This window comes from Apis laboriosa, unplaced genomic scaffold (assembly GCF_014066325.1).
Source record: "Apis laboriosa isolate Shangri-la unplaced genomic scaffold, ASM1406632v1 scaffold34_cov151, whole genome shotgun sequence".
Classification (NCBI taxonomy): domain Eukaryota; kingdom Metazoa; phylum Arthropoda; class Insecta; order Hymenoptera; family Apidae; genus Apis; species Apis laboriosa.
Genome location: NW_025222928.1, coordinates 4,126,727 through 4,146,600, shown reverse-complemented (window position 1 = coordinate 4,146,600; position 19,874 = coordinate 4,126,727). Strand labels below are relative to the sequence as shown.

General features: G+C 39.3%; 1 protein-coding gene across 2 annotated transcripts in view; it reads right to left on the bottom strand.

Moving 5' to 3' along the window:
* The window catches only part of LOC122715064 (sodium/calcium exchanger 3), a 98,790-nt gene that overhangs the window by 71,137 nt on the left and 7,779 nt on the right, over positions 1-19,874 (bottom strand). The gene's annotated exons all lie outside the window — the stretch shown is intronic.

Below are 19,874 nucleotides of genomic sequence, written 5' to 3'. Positions count from 1 at the left end.
AGGCGTGCGACGCGCTTCTCGAGTCCCGCAACTTTTTCGAGTCCATTGAATTTGTTTTGAGACGGCTCAATTTCATTCATGGTCCCTCTCGGCCGAGTTGCAAAATTAAACAACTCTCTCTCTCTCTCTCTCTCTCTTGGACTCAATTCTTCGTAGAATTTCGAAGGATTAAGTTTAATAATTTAATATATGGGCTCGTTCGAAGACCGAGATTCTATTTGTTAAATTTCTTCGAAACGAATTTTTCTTTGAAAAAAAAAAAAAAAAAATGTTTCGAACATAAACGATCATCGTTCGAAAGAATTTTTTTAGACTTTGAAATTTTTCGACACGAACGAATTAAAGAGAACGAAAAAGAGTAAATATATTCGAAATAAGTACGATTGTTCACAGAGGATTAATGGAGAGAGATTTGATACGTAAATATAAATTATTATTTTTGATAATTACAGATCCCGCCATCTTCCAACAACGTTTATCCTTTTATTATCCTTGAATTTAAGACGTATTTTACGACAAATTCTACTACAGTATCCATTAAACGCAACGGATTAGAGAGATCCCGTTTCGATTGTCCCCTCAAATTAACAACGTGGAAATTCTGTATATCGCGATCATTACTCTAGATTGCTCCCAATAATCGGACCCCAGTAAGCGCGAGTTATGATAACATTACGCTAACTAACCGGTATCGATATCGTCATAAAGCGACCACTAAGGGAACGTAACACAATGTCACTATCGATAATTAATCGGGACACGTCGGTCGAATCGAATCTACGAATGAACGCGACTATTAACCACAATAATAAGTTTCTCTTCCAAAAATACCGTAAAAATAAATACACTCAACATAAGATAAAAGATTCGACTTTGAAATTTTGAAGGGAAAAAATTGTTTCGTTTCATAAATTTCATTCAAATCGAACGGCGGATCTTGACAAACGTGGTTGATCGCGTTACGAAGACGTTAACGTCGATCTCGTTGCGTTTCCAGTTTATATGTGAGTATGGTACATTGCAACGAGAGGTCGCCCGAGAATCGCGCATCGATGAGAGATTTCGGCGTTGTCACAGCGAGACGGCAGGGTAAATTGATTTGGCTGCCAGTCTGAATCGATTTGAATTTCAAATTTGAACGTCTAATTTGGCAAAAGCCGTCGGATCGTTCGTTCCATCGGCCGATTACTCGATTATGGGATCGAGTGTGGATGCGCAGACGCCTCACAGAAGCTGATTGAGAAGTGGAATCTCTCTTATAAGGATGATACGATTCCCCCCTCTTTCTCAATTTTATCCGTCGTTCTGTACATTTCCCTGCGTAAAGAAGAAAAAGATATTTATTTGGAGCGGAAAAATTCTTGGAATATTTTCTCTTTTTCTCTCTCTCTCTCTCTCCTTCTCTCTCTGTACAATAGTAGCAGCGATGGAGGAACGATGGAGGAGCGGTGTATTTTTCATTCGATATCCACGGCTCGTCGAAGGCAAAGTCTTCCTGAAATAGCTCTGACCTTAGACTTGAAGCCACGTCGCGACGATAACCCGTTGACTCGAAGTGTACGGACAGTTTGCGACCAGCTATATCGCGTCGATCGATGCACACTCGTTTCTGTGTACGCGCAGTGACCACACGAGTCGAACGGGGAGGAAACAGATTGCCCGCTAACTTTAAACCTAAACTATCCACCGTCGATCAGTCGAATCATTATTTCAGTCGAATTTGATGATATCGAGCTTTGGTAAAATTGGTCGGAGTAGAACTTTGAATAATTAAACGAACATTGTTGAATTCGTCGCGGAAAATTTCTCGATAATTTCCAAAAAATTGTTCCATTTCTCCCTCTAATTTCGAATTTGATACAAAGATTGTGAAGGGAAATCTTGATAATCCTGATCAATGGGAAGAACTTCGCGTTGCAAACAATTTTTCAACAATTTCGTTAAATTTTCTATCCTTTACTCTCCACTCTCGAAAACGTCTAAACTTTATTAAAACTTTATTATCAAACTTGGTGCAAAGATTTTCGAGAACTTGCAACTTGACAACTCTGCTCGTTCCATGGAAGGGCTTTGTCACGATAATTAACAACATTCGTTGAATCCTTCGCGGAAAATTTCTCGATAATTTCCAAAAAAAGTTCCATTTTCTCTCATTTCGAAAAAAGTGACCGAATTTGATTCAAAGGAATTGTATCAGGAAATCTCGATGAAATCTTGATAATCCTGTTCGATGAAGAACTTCTTCCCTCGCAATTTCGTTAAATTTTCTATCCTTTATCCATTCTCGAAAATATCTAAACAAAGAAAACATCTAAAAAATTTTGGAAGAACTTGCAACTCTGCAATCATTCCATGAAAGGGACTTCGTCATATAATCGCACTGATCGTTATAATATTTTATTTCCACGAAATATTCAACTTTTTTTAAAGATTGATCGGAGCCTCTCTTGCCTCACTTCCGGTTTAATTCGCGCTACGAGTATTGCCCGGTCAACGACATGTTCGAATGTTATTCGGAAATGCGCACGACGATGACCGGCGTTAATGCAAATGTGCATTAACCCAGTTAGGCCTGTTTACATTAACCGAGCCACGGTGCTCGGAATGTTATTCGCCATCCTCAAAATTGACCAGGGCCACTCCTCTATGCTAATGATCCTCCAACCTGTCCAATAATCTTGGGATCGATGTTTGCGGGTCAGAGTATCGTTCCAATCGAATATAGAACTTAGCAAATGTCTTTTTCCTGATAATATATATGTATAGTTACCTTTCCTGTTTTACTTGACTCGTTTGTTCGTTGAAATATTTAGCAAATATTTTTACGAATATTGGAAGCGTACGATAAAAAGAAATTGATCGAAATGAATAATTGAAAATATATATTTGTACGAAGAAATCGAGCCGAAATAATAGGAATAAGCAATTATTATTTCCTGCAGAATTTCCAAATTTTTAATATTTCGTACGTTGTTGCTCGTTTCGGGGAAAATGTTTCGTGAAATCCTCTCATACGAAAAACGAATTATCAACGAAATGGAAATAACGAATTAAACCAACTTGTATTATATAAACCTACCTAATTAAATTTGCTTATCCTTTGTTAACACGAGATTTCTAGATATATAAATTTTTTATCAAAATAAAAATATCGATGAGATAAGAAAAATCGTTCGCTCGAAGTCTCGAGATCCACCGATTTGTCAATTTGAGAACGTTTTTTTTCTTTTCTTTTCATCGACACCGATGCGAATCCGTTCCAGCCATGGAACCGGAAGCCATTTTTGTCCGGCTTCTTTCGTTTAGAAACGTCCCTTGGACGCCAATTCATGCGGGGCTGGCACGAGAAAACGAGAAGGCATCGTCGAAACGCGACATTAAACCTCCACGGAACGAGGAATTCGTAATGGAAATGAAAGGAATAACTTTATATACGTCGCCCCCGTGTAAACAAGATTTGCATCCCCAGAAACGGGATGCATGGCAATCTCAGCCATGCGAGAAATGGTCGTGGAATAAAATTCTCCTTTCCAATCTTGTCACCAGCGAGCAAAAAAAAAACAGAGTTACATTTTACGAGGACGAACTCCTCCTATTTACGGAACCGCTCCACCCGGATTCTGCACAAGAATTCAATTTTCCTATCTCCCATCTCCTCCCCCTCCGGTCAAGGTTGAGCGATCCACGCCGGCCTTGCCCTCCGTTACAGGCCGAAGAGAAAGGACAATTTTCGTATCGTTTAACCGCGATAAAAATATCGTAACACGCAGTCCATCCGTTTTCTCTCCACCGATTGGTATCGACTTTTCTTTTTAAAATCGCTCGCCCTGATTCCTCCCCTCTTTAACCACGTATCGCGTAACAATATTCCTCGTCGTAAATACGCTTGTTTTGCCCAATACGATTCCGATCAGGATCGTTGATCGATTCGACTTGGAAAGATTATAGAAAAGAGATTGCGAATTAGAAAGATATCAGATATTAGGATTAAGAAAAATATCGTACTTAATTCAACTTAATTTAATTTCATTTAATTAATCGTAACTTTGAATCTAGTAACGATCTAGTATCTACGATCGATGATGTAAATTTTTTACATAGAAAAGTAGGGATACTGAAAAAATCGTGCGTCGTCGAGTAGCGGATTAATTAATTTCGTTCATTGATGTCGAAATTCTTCTTCGCCTATCTTCAAAGCAATCGCGAATTTCTGAAAATTCACGAATAATATTGGTACGTGTAACGTATAAAAATATTTCTGCCATAGACGCATCGTGAAAAAAAAACTGATCCACCGATTCGCGCGGATTTTTTTCAGATTCTCCTCTCTCTCTCTCTCTCTCTCTCTCCAGCTTACGTCTCGCTCAATGGATCGATCCACGTTGGAGGATCTCGTTTCCTCCGAACGAGATCGAATCCAATCTATACGAAACTCGATTTTTTTTTTCACAAGCGAGATATGAGAACGGACACGAGTAGATATAGAACGGGATACGGATAAAGAGACGGCTCTTCGATTTTTTAACGTTGGTTGGAATCTATCCTTTGTGGTTACGAGGCTAGTACTTGTTTAGAGTTTTTCGCTATGGAAATAACTCGTATCGTAACTCGCATCGTTGCAAGGGCTTTGAATGTTTTATAGGATCGAGTTATCTCGTAGTAGCAGATACGTGTTAGAAATCGATTTAATTTAAATTTGACCAAAGGGAAACGAATCAGATCCGAATCGCTTTTATTATTAGATCATGTCGAATCAGCAAAGTCTCGAATAAAATATCTTCGACGAGAAGAGAATCAAAGTGACTGAAATAAAAATAAAATAAGATAAAAAAAAATATACGTCCTTCGTATACGTCGCTTCATCCGAGTAATAAATCCCTCTCTCTTGTAAGCATGCATCAAAAATTTAAGCTTTGTCCCCTGTGCGGACAAAGAATTCCACCGCGACTTCGATCTTTAAACTATCTTTAAAACCAATCCTCTTCAATCTCGATATTTTATATTCAAGACTTTTGCGTCCTCGAACTTCGATTGCGAGATTACCCGAAGATTTCATTGGAATTCTTTTTTCACTATTATCCTCGCTCGTTTCATCAATCCTGTCAATACGAAAATTTTAAACTTTCCAATTGTAATTAAAAGATCAGAGGAGATCGTACAAACACGAGTTGGAGAAGTATCATTCTTCGAATAGCATTCTTTCGTTTCGACCCGATCGTCCAACGTATTTCACAGAAGCCTTTAACTTACACCGACGCGAACCACGTGTTCCCCGTGTGTAATGAGAAATCGATACGGCCTCGATCGAACCACGAAACGCACGCGGCATGGAAAGAACTCGCGAGATCCCCTCCCTTTTCTATCTTCAATTTCTGCTACATTTGCGAGCAACAACGATAACATATTTCTCGTTGTCTGGGCACAATCCATTCCTTTCCATCTGGCGTACGCTTTAGTAATATTCTAACGATGGCGTATCGCGAGTCGGACGCTGTATTTCAGCGTCCACCACGCTTGTTTAAAAAAGCGGACCGAGATTTTTCGAGAATTACCATGCAATGGCCATGGATGGTTAATCACAACGTTCCTCGTCGTCTCTCTTTCTCTTTTTCCTTTTCTTTTTTCTTTCTTTCTTTCTTTTTTCTTTTCTTTTGTTTTTTTTTAACGAGAACAACCGACGCTCTGAAATATCACTCGGATGGAAGGGTAAATAATGCCGATCTCCGTGTGCGAGTTTTCATGCGGTAAATGCGAATCCGCTTCGACGTCTCACATATGCTGCTCCATTTTCTTTTTTTTCTTTTTTTTTTTTTTGCATCGTGTTGCGGCAACTTGCGTTTGAGAGTTGCGTCAACCTCGAAGCCAAGATCCGTACGTGCGAACAATCTCGATGAATACTTATTGCTTACGCAAATGGATCGCTGATGAAACGCTCTCGAGAAGAAATTTAAATTCCGAGAGATCGAAGGAATTGGCCGATGGATAGAAGAAGAATTGTTTATAACCTCGAAAATATTAATTTTATCGTGTAGAAATCCTCTTAATCCCGAGCACTAACATTTTTAAATCCTTCTATACTTCGTATATTCTGAAGCAATTTTTACTCGATCGATAAGTCGAAGTTGGAAAATCCATTTGTAATTCTATATATATCTAGAAATTGATTGAACGAGTACTTTTTTCTTCTTCTTGTTTTTTACGCAGCCCGAAAGAAAATCTTCGAATCTTCTTATCGAGAACTAAAACAAAAAAAAAAAAAAAAAAAAAAAATAGGTGTTCGCGTCGTAATTCCAGAGAGAATTAAAATTACCCCCTCGACCGCGAATATATCTTGAAAATTAAGCGATGCGCACCGGTAACGAGGGTAAAAGTTCAGTGTCGGTTGTCACGGAGTTAAAGCGAGTTCACGCGCGGTGCCTGCACTTGACATAATTCGAATCCCGCCGGCTCCAAAATTCTTCGGGAGGGTGCACACGCGATTCGAGCCTCCGCCTGTGTACGCGCGTCTGTCTGTTGTTCGAATTTCGCAGATTCTACCACCGCGTCGTTGTTCCACCACGAACGAGCAAACGCTATACCCGCGGTGTCCTCTTCCACGAACTCTTCGACGGAGTTGGACGGTGTGGCACGAGTTTGCCAAGTTGCCGCCTCCGGGACGATGTGTAATAATTCGAGGATCCATCGAACCGTGAAGATTTATCGTTCCAAGATCCCGCAGGATGAATGCCGAGGGATGAAAAGTAGCCAGGAAAGTTTTGGATGGCGCGATATGAGAGATTGGTGAGAAAAAAAAAAAAAAAGGGAGGAAAAGCTTTCGAATCGAAGCCTCGGATACCCTCGAATTGAAAGGAGAACGCGTACGGCCACGTCCAGACATTTCCTCCGCCATCTATTTTTCCAACGATTTATGCTTCATTATTTAAAACTGGCCGATATGAATGGCTGAAGAGGTAAGGTTGGATTCGTAGTAGGATATCGAACGATGACGCAAAGGAAGTTTCGATTATTTTCCAGATACTTCGTCTAACCTTTCCGCGAGAGAGAAATATTATTTTATTTCTATTTTAATCTCGTACGAAGATCGATGGAAAATGAATCCGTGTCTCTTAATCTCTTCCGAATCGCAATTCCATTTCGTGATATTCGAACAAAACTTGAACAAAATCTTTTTGCATTTAACGAGAAAAATTTTTTAAATTAACAAACACTGCTGAATAATATTCTTAATGTCTTCTTGTAGAATATAGCAATTCTGAGTGCCGAAAGTTAAGCTTAAGAAATCCACTGCAAACCTCGACGAGTATCTCCGAGAAACGTTTCAAAGATTTTTTTCAAGCAAATTTACGCGATATTTTTTCCTCGCCTCCCCATAATTTTTCATAACGAAATCTCCTTCTCGCAGCAGTTTTTATCACAAAGTTTGACGCAACTCGCGACGTTTCAAGACGTGAAAAACCGTCTTCCCCTTGCCACCACCCTTGCCCATTGTCGCAGCTGCGAGCCCTGGCGCCTGTGGCATGTATATGCGCTGCAGTTTGTCCGTCACACTGGTTGCCCGGTATACAGGGGTTTTAGAACATCCCGACTAACGCCGTGTATGTATACGCGGGTATGCATAATATATGACCGTAACATCGCGGGTTGTAGTTTCGCGCATGAACACGCGGTGTCTGTGTATCTCGCGCGGTATTTCCCACGGAAAAAAAAAGAAAAAAAAAAAAAAGGAAAGTAACCTCGCTTCTTTCTCCTTTTTTTTTTTTTTTTTACTTTTTCTCTTCTCCGTTGCAAACACACCGTAGTTTCAATTGGATTTCGCGCGAAAAAGAAAAGAAAAGAAAAGAAGATAAAATCCTCTGCTCTTGTCCTCGCCTTTCTATTCTCAACGTTGTTCTTACGTTGTGTCTCCTTTGCGGGAATTCTTTTAAGCATATAGACGAATATGATGAAAATTGAAAGGAATATCGCGAGAAAGGAACAATCCTAGATTCCTAATTTCGATAAAGAAACTAGTTTATAAAAGACGTTTTTTCATTTCTCAATGTTTCCCATGTTTCATTATGCTAATGGAATAAATTAATAGAGAAAGTTGCTCGTGTGTACGTTCCATGAGATACACGAGATATCCTTGGCCGCGATCGATGACAGGTCGACGCAGATGTGGATCCAGATCCAGGCCTAACTAATTCACTCGCGCGGAGTTGCGGTCGCTTTCTTATCAAACTCGCGTTATAAACGCCTTGAAGCATGAATGAAAAGAGCAAAAAGGGTAAAATCTTGATGGCAGAGTTTCGGAATTGCCTTCGAGGGGGAAGAGAGCGACGACTGTCGAAGGAATTCGGTCGAAAACTTTTCATCCGACCAACGATAGAGGGTTCGACGTTCATCGACGAGTCATGCGGAAAATCGCCTACAAGCTTGCGATAAGCCTTCAAGACGAATCTCTCTCGTTGACAAAACGACCGAGATATCTCGTCTCATTCTCATTCACTGATTTCGCTTATATAAAATATAACTCTCTTAAGAAGCGGTTAAAAAGAAATAAAACGAAATCGTCAAGGAACATCTGGTTAATCCTCTCGGTGATTGGAAAATTTTTTCGAAAAATGATATACGTGTATACGTGTATATTTAGCCACGCGACACGTGTGGCTAAGCGAATTTGAAGGCTGCAAATAGGCTGAGAGATACAATCGCTGGAAACGTTGACGAGTTATCGAGTTAATTTTAGCAACTTGATGACGATGACAAATGCGTGGTAAAACGGTACACTTACTTCGCCAACCTACAATCTTTATTAAATCGTAACAACGGAATCTTCAGACTAATGATTTCGATCATCGTTTCCCTCTATATTAGATAATCGTAAGTGAATGTATGTAAAAACTTTTAATTATAAATTTTAAACCGTGAAAAGATTGTTATAAAAAATTAAGCTGTTCAATCGAGATTCTTATAATTGTTTTCAACAGTTCCTCCAAACCAGTTCCTCTTTATTTATATTCCGTCGATATTTTCTAAATCGGACAAAGATTAATGTATCCGATGGGGGACGTTAGGGCGGACGTACATTGTTGCGTTACGCTCGGTGATTAGTCGGACAATGGACGGTGTCTGGTCGCGGATTTGGTATTTATCCGTGGGCTCTTCTGTTGCCCTGTATGCGGGGCGATAATTAATTTCCCGTTTAAATAAGCCCATCGTGCGGCGACTACCTAATTAATCAACCTTCATACGTCAAATGACGCTAACGAACTCGTGTCACTGATGCACTTCGAAAACGTCCACAGAGATAATCGGGATGAAAAGTAATTGTCATTTCTATCCCTTCGCCACCGTTAATTGATACCTCATGTAATTAATGCCGTAGCATTATTGCCGATGCTTTTTTAATTAGGGGATCGACTTGCATTCGCAGGGATCCTTTACCTTCGTTCGAGGGAGGAAAAAAATTTGTCCAATCGATTAATTTTTCACCATTCAACGCTTTCCATCGATTCAAGATCCGATTTATAAGAATTTGTTGGAAAAGTGGATGTATAATATTTAAGAATTTTAATTTTTCGTCAGATCTTCTTCAAGATGCATAATATAATATTATAAATTTCGTTTTGGACAGTTCAAGCAGTCAGATATTCAAACATTATCGTTACAACAAAAATTCATCGTCGTAAAAATCCAAAATTTCTCGCTACGGAATAAAAATTCGTAAAATGTAATATGCGAAGGGAAAAACGTTCTCAGTCGACGATAACGATCGTATCTTAACGAAGGAAATAAAGATTCGAAATTAACGCGAAGAGATTCCTTTCCTTAACACGGGGAGTCCATAAAGTTTTAACAACGATCCCAATCGAGATCGAACAATGAACCTTATTCGATTCTACGAAAAAGATATCCAAAGAAGAGAGACTAATTAACATTCGAGAGTATTCGAGCAACATTGAAATTTCGTGGCCAAGTTTTCAGAAATTAACGAGTTTCCAGACGAAAGAGAAAGAGAAAGAGAGAGAGAGAGAGAGATCGGGGAGAATCCTCACAATGGCAGACCGCGATTGTAATTTATCCGCTTTGAAAACGGTGCATAAGTAGCAGCTGGTTCCACGCTCCCCCCCTCCCTGGTCTATCAACTCGCCGCGAAATTTTGAAATTTTAAACGTGACTTCCAGCCAAGATCGGGATTATGGGCTGGAAGGTAAAGTTTCGCCCGAATTATTCAACACCCAGCGAATCGCTCCGTGCTTCCCATTCCGAAGAGATCTTCGCGTCGAACGATCAAACCGAGGAGAGGATTTCCAAGCTCTTCCAACATTTTCTAAATATTTTCTAAATATTTCGAACTCGTTCCCTCGAGTTTTTCTTTCTTTCTTTCTTTCTTTCTTTCTTCTTTTTTTCTCACGTTTGCGATGATTCCTTTTTACCCACGATCGGAGAGGAATCGATCACAATCTCACAATCGTACGTGCACTCTTTAAAATTTATGTGCACACTTTTGCCGCGCTTTTAACCAACGATCGACACGCGAAATTATTAAATCGTTAATTAATAAACGTATGTTAATAAATTCTACTAACTGGATCCGGCACGATATAATAGCATCGAATCGAGTAACTCGATTTTTTCAATCCTTTGAATAATTAAAGCTCGTTCGAGCTCGATTCGGGAAAAAGGTATCGTTATCGAAGTTTCTGAAACGACGAAAAAAAAAAAAAAGAATTGATGAAAAGTAATGGCATAATAGTAGGTGGATATATCGATCGAAAAGAATTAAATTATATCGTTATATTGGCTACATTGATACGTTATTGACAAAATATATAAATGAAACGCGTGATTCGCGATTATATACGATTCGTTTTTTTTCTTTTTTTTTCAAAAGGTTTTCAAATAAATTACAAAGAGATGTCCATGTAATAATTAGGGAGCGAGAGAGGACGCGCCCACACGTTAAGTTCTCTTCTTTAAAATCGTTCGTTGGCCATGCACAACTCGTCAACGAATCGCAACAATTACGATTAAACGACCGAATCCAATTAACGAGCTTTTATATTCATAACAGGATCACGGATAAACGATCACAGCGACACCACGCCCTTTTGAAGCGTGCAAACCCACCCTCCGGCAATCAAGTGCTTCCGAGGGGTTGTCACGGCATTTATAAAAGCACTTTCGCCTACGGAGACACGACGAAAAGGTAAATAACGTAATATCGCGATCCCTCTCTCTTTCCACGCTTCCACCTCCTCTTTCTCCGTCCGATTTCCAATTGCCAACTTGCGCATTATCGCTATTTCCACACCACGACTTTCGCGTCGTTATTTTTATATACGTTTCAATAGATCCCTCCGATGGAAAAAAAAAAACAACTTTCCATCGTTTCTTTCTCTCGTTTACGAAACTTTCGATTTTCTGTTTTTAAACGCGCAACTTTGCCGCTCTCGATTCTCGAAATAAAAACGATACCTGCGATTATTACCTTCGCCTTCTCACGAGTTTAGAATTTAAATAGAGTTTGGAATTTCTAGAAAATTACCGCCAATCCCTCTTATCGCGATAATCGAAAGCGAAACCCTCGAGAATATTTTTTGGCCGATTTCTGGCATCGGGAATAATCTTCGTTCCTAAAAAAAAAAAAAAAAATATCTCGCGTTTAAAAAACCGTAAAGTTAGGAATTACATCGTATCCACCACGATACGACGAGTTTCGAGAATGAGAAGAATAAAAATATTGCGAATCCACGTGGCAAATGGTTTGAATATACATAGAAGACACGTAGAAGAGACGATAAAAGCGGCATTCCAGGGAAAAGTGGTCGACGTTGAATATCGAAACGGCCTGTCATCCAGGCATAAAAGTCCGTCCGTCTGTCGCTTTTTCACAGTATGGATTTATCAATCCATACAAGCGATAGGCCACCTACGTATAATACGTCATGTAACGTATTCGCTTCGTCGTCCCCCTTCTTCCTTTTCTTTTTTCTTTTTTTTTTTTTTTTTTTTTTTTTTTTTTTTTTTTTTGCTTCCCACCCCTTAGAACCCCTTTTCTCCCACCAAGCTTCCACTCAAATAAATCGAATGAATCGAATGAATCGAGGCGTGCTCGCCTACGAATTCCGCCCAACGAACGAATGTCCCCTCTTAGTGTTATATTTCGGCCGCGAGGACATCGAGATTCTGGAAAAGTTGCACGTTCGATTATGCAAATAGCGAGATTACCATGACATATCCATGATAATTCGCGACTCGAAAAGGTGGAACTCGGCAGCCGGGCACATCGAGAGCGATAAATCCGGCAGAATTTGCAATAATCGTCCGTGTCTGGCTACGAGAAGAGGGTTTGGCGACAACATACCATCCCTCCCCCTCCTCCCTCGTTCGTACGATATCGATTTTCGCGGGAAAATTAGATCGTTGGATGGGGAACAACGAGACTGACAACTGATATCCCAAAGAGACTAATTCCACGTGCAATCGGATATGCTTGCGAAAATGCACCAAATGTTTGTACGTACGACAGGTTATATGTATGTATATGTATGTGTGTATGTGTGTGTGGATCAGCACGAAGAAATGCAATTCGAAAGGGAAATAATCGAAAGGGAAAAATTAACGAATTGATAAGACTCGAAGTTGCCGATTTTTATCCGTTTTCTTTTTGCTCGTCCGATTATCGTGGAATTGATCGCGAAGTGTTTTCGTTGTGTATGAATTTTTGTTTCATTTTTTTTTTTTTAAATCAAGGATTAAAATTAACGTCACAATTACATCCGTCACGAGTGCCAATTCGTGCATCCATTTACCTTCGAGGTATATATTATAGGATATTTCAATAATACGCGACGTTTATTACCTATATAACAAAATCCTAAAATATTTATTACTACGTTTATTACCTATATAACAAAATCCTAAAATATTTTTTACGCGCGATTGAAATTAATCTCGCGATTTTCGTCCATTTCCATCCCGCGTTTACTCGGAATTATTCAATTGCTTACAATTTTCATGATATTTCGTATTTAAATATCGGTGGAGAAATAAGGGTAAGCAAATTTTACCCGATCCTCGATCATTATTCAACATCTCTAATAATAAAAATACGCGTGGGCCGAGAAGATAATCCCATCAGGACCCTAGCGGCGATATTACGTTCATTCCGCGAGCACCACGAGCTTGGTCATAGTTATTTCATATTTCCATCCGCAGGGCAACCTCTCTCGCAAGCCGCTTAAGTCAGCATTCACGCTGACGTTTTAGAGGTGGGTCGTTCGCTTTCATTTCTCTTCCTCCTCCTCCTTGCCCCTTCTTGCCCCTTTTACGGCACAGGAGAAACCCGCTCTTTCGGCTTTAAAACTCGAACATGGTCGTTCGACGCAATGCGAAAAATATACTTTCGTGTTTCCCGTTCGATTGGAAAACAGTGATTATATACGTTTTACGGTTCTTTAAAGTGGCTCAATCTTCCTCTTCGTGGAAAAATCCAACCGGCAGAGCTTCGATTCTTGAAACGAAACTCTGTTTTCATGAATTTTGAATAACGAGAATATTTAGTAACGAAAATTAGTAACGCAGTTACTTAGTTTAAACTTAGGAAGTTCGATTCGGATAATTTAAAAGTGAATTTTCATTTTTCTTTTTTTTTCAAGAAAATATTTCACTCAAAAGTTTTCCAAATTCTCGTTTATCAAGAATATTAAAACTACGTTGTATCGAGCGAAACATTACCCCAACTTTTTGTTCGTCTCGTATATCAGGCTGAACGAAACATCTAACGCGAAAGTGGATCGAAATGGATGTTTGGCCTGGGATGGAATATTTGTCTTCGATTAAAGAAACCTGTCTTCCATCTTCTTCAATCAACGCATCTCAAACACGAATACCAATGAGTAAAAAAAAAAAAGAAAAATAAAGATAACTCGTCGATCCTTCTTTCTCGTGGAATAGGCGATACCTTTTAAAATTTCGGATCGAAAATCATGATTTGCAGCAACGAGAGACCGAGGACTTATTCCGTGGATCCTAAACGATCGAAGTCATTCCGCAAAACCGTGGAAAATTATGGTCGGGTCGCTCGTAAATTTGGGACGTGTGATCGTGGAGGAGGATGGAGAAGAGAGACGGATACGCATCCTATATACGAGGCAGAGAAAGAGAGAGAGAATCGTGGGCGTGGAATATCCGGTGCGTGTGTGTGTATACGTGTGTGTTCATCGATCAATCTTAACCAAGCTCCATTACGATCCACAACCCCCTTTTTTCACGCACTTGGTATTCGAACGCGCGAAGAATGTCGTCACGAGGACGGTCGAACAGTGGTGAACTATCTACGGGAAATACGATTCGTGATGGATGATGATTCACTCGATCTTCTGATACTATGATCTATGGACACGTATCAACTTCTTGGAATTTATGTAACCTTAGAGGATTTTCTTATTGTGTTTCACGTGACTCTGAAATTTCCACTTTTTGAGTTTTATACGTAATATAAGGAAATGATGTTATTCGGAGATTTTTGGGCTTTCAGAAAGCCCCATCGCATGGAATTACACGTTGTTAGAACGTTTTGAATGCGAGACCTCCTTTGAAAGATTCTGATGGAACATAGTTTCATGATAGATGTGTCTTTTAATCAAGGTAAAATGAGTTGCGATTTTCGCTTTTAGGTATTTATACACGAAAGGATCAACGGTGAAAAATTCTTGGTTGTTACTTTGTATTAATAGTTTCCAAGCTTCCATTTTAACGTTACAACCGTTTACTCTCGCACGACGATCCACTTGAAATTGACACACTTTTCTTAACCTTCCAACGTTCTATCTTTGCATCGTTGTTAACGATCGATATTGCTCGACATTAGATTCCCGTGACAAAACATAAACGTAGAAAATGGAACACTTTCACGGAAGATCTCCATTAAGGGATCGAATTTAAAACTCGAAAAATATAATTTAAAAGTAGCTCGACTCGAATTTTTCTCCGCGTGTAAATTGGCCGAATTATCTATGCGGAGATAAGGCGAGTGACGAGTTTCAAATTCGAATCGATGAGAGACAAGAGCGAGTTCAGAGCCGGGGAAAAGTTCCTTTCCATTCAATGGAATTTCTCAACTTCCGACTTCGGGACCTTCGAGTTTTCGGCCGAGTTTTCCTCGCGATCGATGGAAACGTCGACCAAGTTCACCGATTCCAAAGCCTCTTAACGTCGACGTCCAAGAAGCTTCCTTTCCTTCCTTCCTTCCTTCCTTCCTCCTGTCCTCTCGCGCGTTTCACGGTTCCGTGAAACATCGACACGAGTCGATTTCGCAATTTTCGCAACGTCCAACCATTCCGTGACTCGTTTGGATGCGCCATGATCGAATAGTTGATCGCGACTCAGACTCTACGAACAAATGGATCCTAGGGGATTTCTTTTTTGATCGATTTTTTTTTTAATCTCTCAGTTGAACGTTTCTTCAAAGTAAATATATTGTCTTTGCTTTTCATCGACGTGCATTTGTAAATTTGTAAATTTATCATTGTGAAACGATACGTGTCGGATACGTGTCTAATAATAGCGTAATAACGGGGAATTACGTAATTTAAATTATTGTAGGATCATTTAGATAATAACTATGAAATAATGAGACCGGTTACGAAGATACACGTTGATTATACAATATACGGCTACGAAAAGCATTTGCATATCATTGCAATTACGTATACGATGTTACGATTGATTAGGAGATATTGCATTTCGTGTAATTTAATAACACCTTTACGTGATTATAATTTTATAAATACGATGAAAAAAGTTTCGTTAAACTTTTATAAAAATTAATAATAAAATAATTTCTTGACGAAAGAGGAAAAAAAAAAAATATTGGCAAAACAGTAAATAGAAAAAATTTAATGGAATTTATTAATTTTTTTTTAAATAACTTTCATAACTGTGCCACAATTACATATATATCTTATCCGTTGATATTCCCTTATCAAAGTTTGTAAAATAATTATATTCTTCATATTATTACGTAACGTTACACTACAACGAATTAATCGAAGAGAAGAAAAATTTGTCTTTCGTGGAAAAATCAATAATCTTCTGCACGCTATTCGATTAAAAAAGACGAAAGTGTACATACAAATTTACACGATCTTTCATCGATTCCCATTCATCGAATGGTAATTCATACCACCCTCGCGTTCCCGGATAATTGCAAATTCCAGAAAGTCGTCGAATCCATCGGGGACGACGACGTAGGAAAATTGGAATTGGTCCTGAGACGTTGATTTATCGCATCTGGAACAACAAAGCCGTTCCACGAACCAACTGTAGCACCTGGAACCAATCCCTACCGAAATCAACCACACACGTTCGTTCGATTTGACGCGGAATCCTTCCCAGTTTCGTCGTTCGGTAAATATTTGAACGGTCGAGTAATTGCGTTTTTTTTCTCCCCTCCCCCGTCTACTCTCTTTCCGCACGCTCGACGGATAAAAATCGAAAATGGATTAAATGGATCAAAGTTTCAGGGATGGCCTCCTCCCTGTGTAACGCGATAGCAAGCGGCAAGTTTCCGTTTGAAAAATCGCGCGCCGCGATATTTCGAGACCGAGAAGAAATTCATCGTGCTTTTTTCGAATTACCTTCGATCTAAACTTTCCTAGAAGCAAGAATCGACTCTCCTCTCTGTATTGATTTATTTGGAATGAATCGCGAATAAAATTTCGAATTTCGAATCTGAAACGAGGATACGAGTTTGAAATTGAAAATTGCGGGAATATAATCGATATCGATATGTGTATTGAAAAAAAAAAAAAAAAGGAAGAGAGGAAGAGTTGACGATATAATTTCCATTAACGTCGAATTGTTCGAGTATTATTCGAGGAACCGACTAGATCTATCAGTTTGAAAGATGCAAACTTATCGACAGATTCTCTATCCCGTAAAAGATATAGACGTGCTTTTAAAGGCTCGTGCTTTCATCGGGATAATATAACATCGGTGCTTGTGGCTTCACGCTCGTAAACTCGATTGAAGGGGGAAGAGTACGTACGTGACCATGAAACGTACGTACTCTTCGATACGATATACAATATTTCATTTATTAATTTTTTAGAATTCTAGTATTGCGTTTGTACAAATAACGAAGATAATTTCCTTCGGGGAGAAAAGAAAAGAAAAGAAAAGAAAAGGAAAGGAAAAGAAAAATAGAGAAATTTTCTTTTTTCTTTCCGTCTCGAGAAAAAAATCGCCTCGATTTTTCTCGAGACAGGAGTATGTTTTTACGTGGAAAAAGATTGGAAGCAGCCGAGATACGAGGGTGTTTAGCACTTGAGAAGTTAACAGGCTTGCCAGGGGAACGAAGGGCGCGCAGGGATGTAACATGCCGCATTTTACGGGCTTCCCGCCCCTCTATTAGTCCACTTACAGACTCGCGCTTTTTTTTTTTTTTTATTTGTTCAATGGCTTTCCATGCTCCCCCTTTCCCTTCGTTTCTCCCCCCTTTCTTGTATTATCAATATTATCGTCGTTTATCCACTCTATAAATACCGTAAGAACGTCAACATCGAATTATCATTGTCGTATTTTCTTTCGATCCATTTAAAAAGAAATTTCGCAAAATTCGAGATTGCACGATTTCGATTCCTCGGGGATTCCGAGGGATTGTTTCAGTTATTTCGAAAGATTTTTACAGAAATTTTCCCTATATAAATCTATAAAATAAATTTAAATTTTCTTTAACAAAATGACGATTGAAATCAAGATCAATCAGTTTTTCTTATAAATCCTTCGAATTCTTCTGTTACAATATACTTGACGAATTAGTTATCATTTGAGACGAGTCGCGATAACGCGAGGAAGAAACTTTTCCGTCAACCCAAACAACGTCTCGAGTGAGAGCGAGAGAAGATAGGAAAAAAAAGGGAGAAAACGAGCGAACACGATATCGTGTATCGAGAATAAGAAACCCTCCGCCATTCTATTCTGCTTCTTCCTCGACTTTTCACCGCGTTCTTCGGGCGAGGAAGAAACGAAAGTCATTTGTCTCGAACGAGAAAATTCTATCTAGCGGCGGGCGAGACAAGCGCGTCGTCACGATGACGAGTTTCGCGTTTCATCGCGCCAAACTCTCGAAAAACTGCGAGAAAACGCGCGAAAATGAAACGAATCTCTGCGTCATTCGCTTCCACTTCTCTTTCTCCCCTTTCTCCCTTCCCCACGGTTTATTCTGGACCCGTGAAATTCTCCGGATATTTCGTAAATACCGCCTTCTCGTTCCTCGTGCTCTTTCGTGCGGACTGGGTATTGTACATCGAGATCGCAATCGTCGAGGATCCGGCGAAAATCGGCCAAGCTCGCTCGCTGTTAAATGAGAAAAGAAACTTGTACCTCTGTTTTAAGCAAGATTCCTGTCTTTGCATCTGTTTTCGCAACGTTGAATATTCAAATAGTTGTGATATTTTGAATTATCCTTGTAATAATTTTTAACGATAAGATTTAACATCGAGTGTTTATACGTGTTGCCTGTATATTGTGATATTTCCAATTATCCTCGAATGATTTTACGAAAGATATACGGTCGGAAGTGATCATTCCTACTGAAAGGAACTCCTCCTCTTGAATACAGAGTCCAATATCGTTTGACAAAAATTAAAATTAAATTTAAATTTCTTCGAATGTTCGAGACTCGATCTTCTTTGATGATCGACTAATTTGATATCCTATCGAGTTAAACAAAGTTTTCAGAATCGTTAACGAGTTCCGAAAAATTAGATTGGAATTGGAAAAAAGTGCATCAACGTATAATATCGATAATTTTTGATACTCGATGTTAAATTTAATGAAAAATTCTACGAAGCCTACAACAATCGGAGAGGAGCGGCCAATTGACCTCGCGCTACTTACATCGTCACACAAGCCGGAAACGATTCGTTTCTCTCGAGAAGTAGAAAAGCCACCTTCTTCCGGCAGGATAAGTAATGCCGGGTGTAGTTCTTGGCTAAAAGTAATTCACCCATAGACGGCCAGTTGGTGGTGGTTTCTATCGTGACTCTCGAATCTTGGCGTGGAAAGGGGCGGCGGAAAGGAGAACAGCGATCGAAAGAACGCAAGGGAATTAATGGGGTCGTAAAAAGTGAGATGGGGTCGCGCGTGACCACGATTCAGCTAAAACCGATCCCTTATTACCGTTGCCTACTGGCCTCGATTTCTTCGTGTTTTCCCTCTCTAATTTCCTCCTAGATTCGTTTTGCCGGAAAGGACGGCGTTCGTTAAGCTGATTGGCGATCGAGCCTCGAATAAACCAAGTCGAATTTTCCAGCTTCTCGGTAAATTTTACGGCAGCATTTTTCTCGATCTTGTATGATGGGTATTGTTTTCTGCGAGTAATTCTCAATCCTCGAAGTAAATTTAGGAAGTTTTGAGAATTGGAGTTAAAAGTAGAATGAGGGGGGAGGAGGGTCGTAAGTCAGGCTCGAAGTGTATTAGGGCTTGATCGATGCTTACAAAAATATATTTCATCGATTATTGATCGACAAAAGTGACGTTGAATCGAACTCGTTTGTAAAATATCCTTCCCAAGAATCCTTCCTTCGAACGTGAACTTCGCGAATCGCGCTTTTCCAAACTATTATTCTCCTAAAAGTACTTGTTCCTAAAAGTATTCGAAATAAATTTAAAAAGTTTTTGTAAAGTGCTCCTGTGAATTTAGGAAAAACTTTCCAAGAATTGGTGGATTTTTCTGGGGGATTACTCGAAATAGGCTATTGGAACGTAGAATTAGAAACGAGATCTACTCTGAAAATCAGATTCAAGCTACTATTCTATATTTCTTTTGTATGATATCGCATAGAAAAAAAAAAAAAAAGAAAAATTTGTTTCGAAAGGATTAA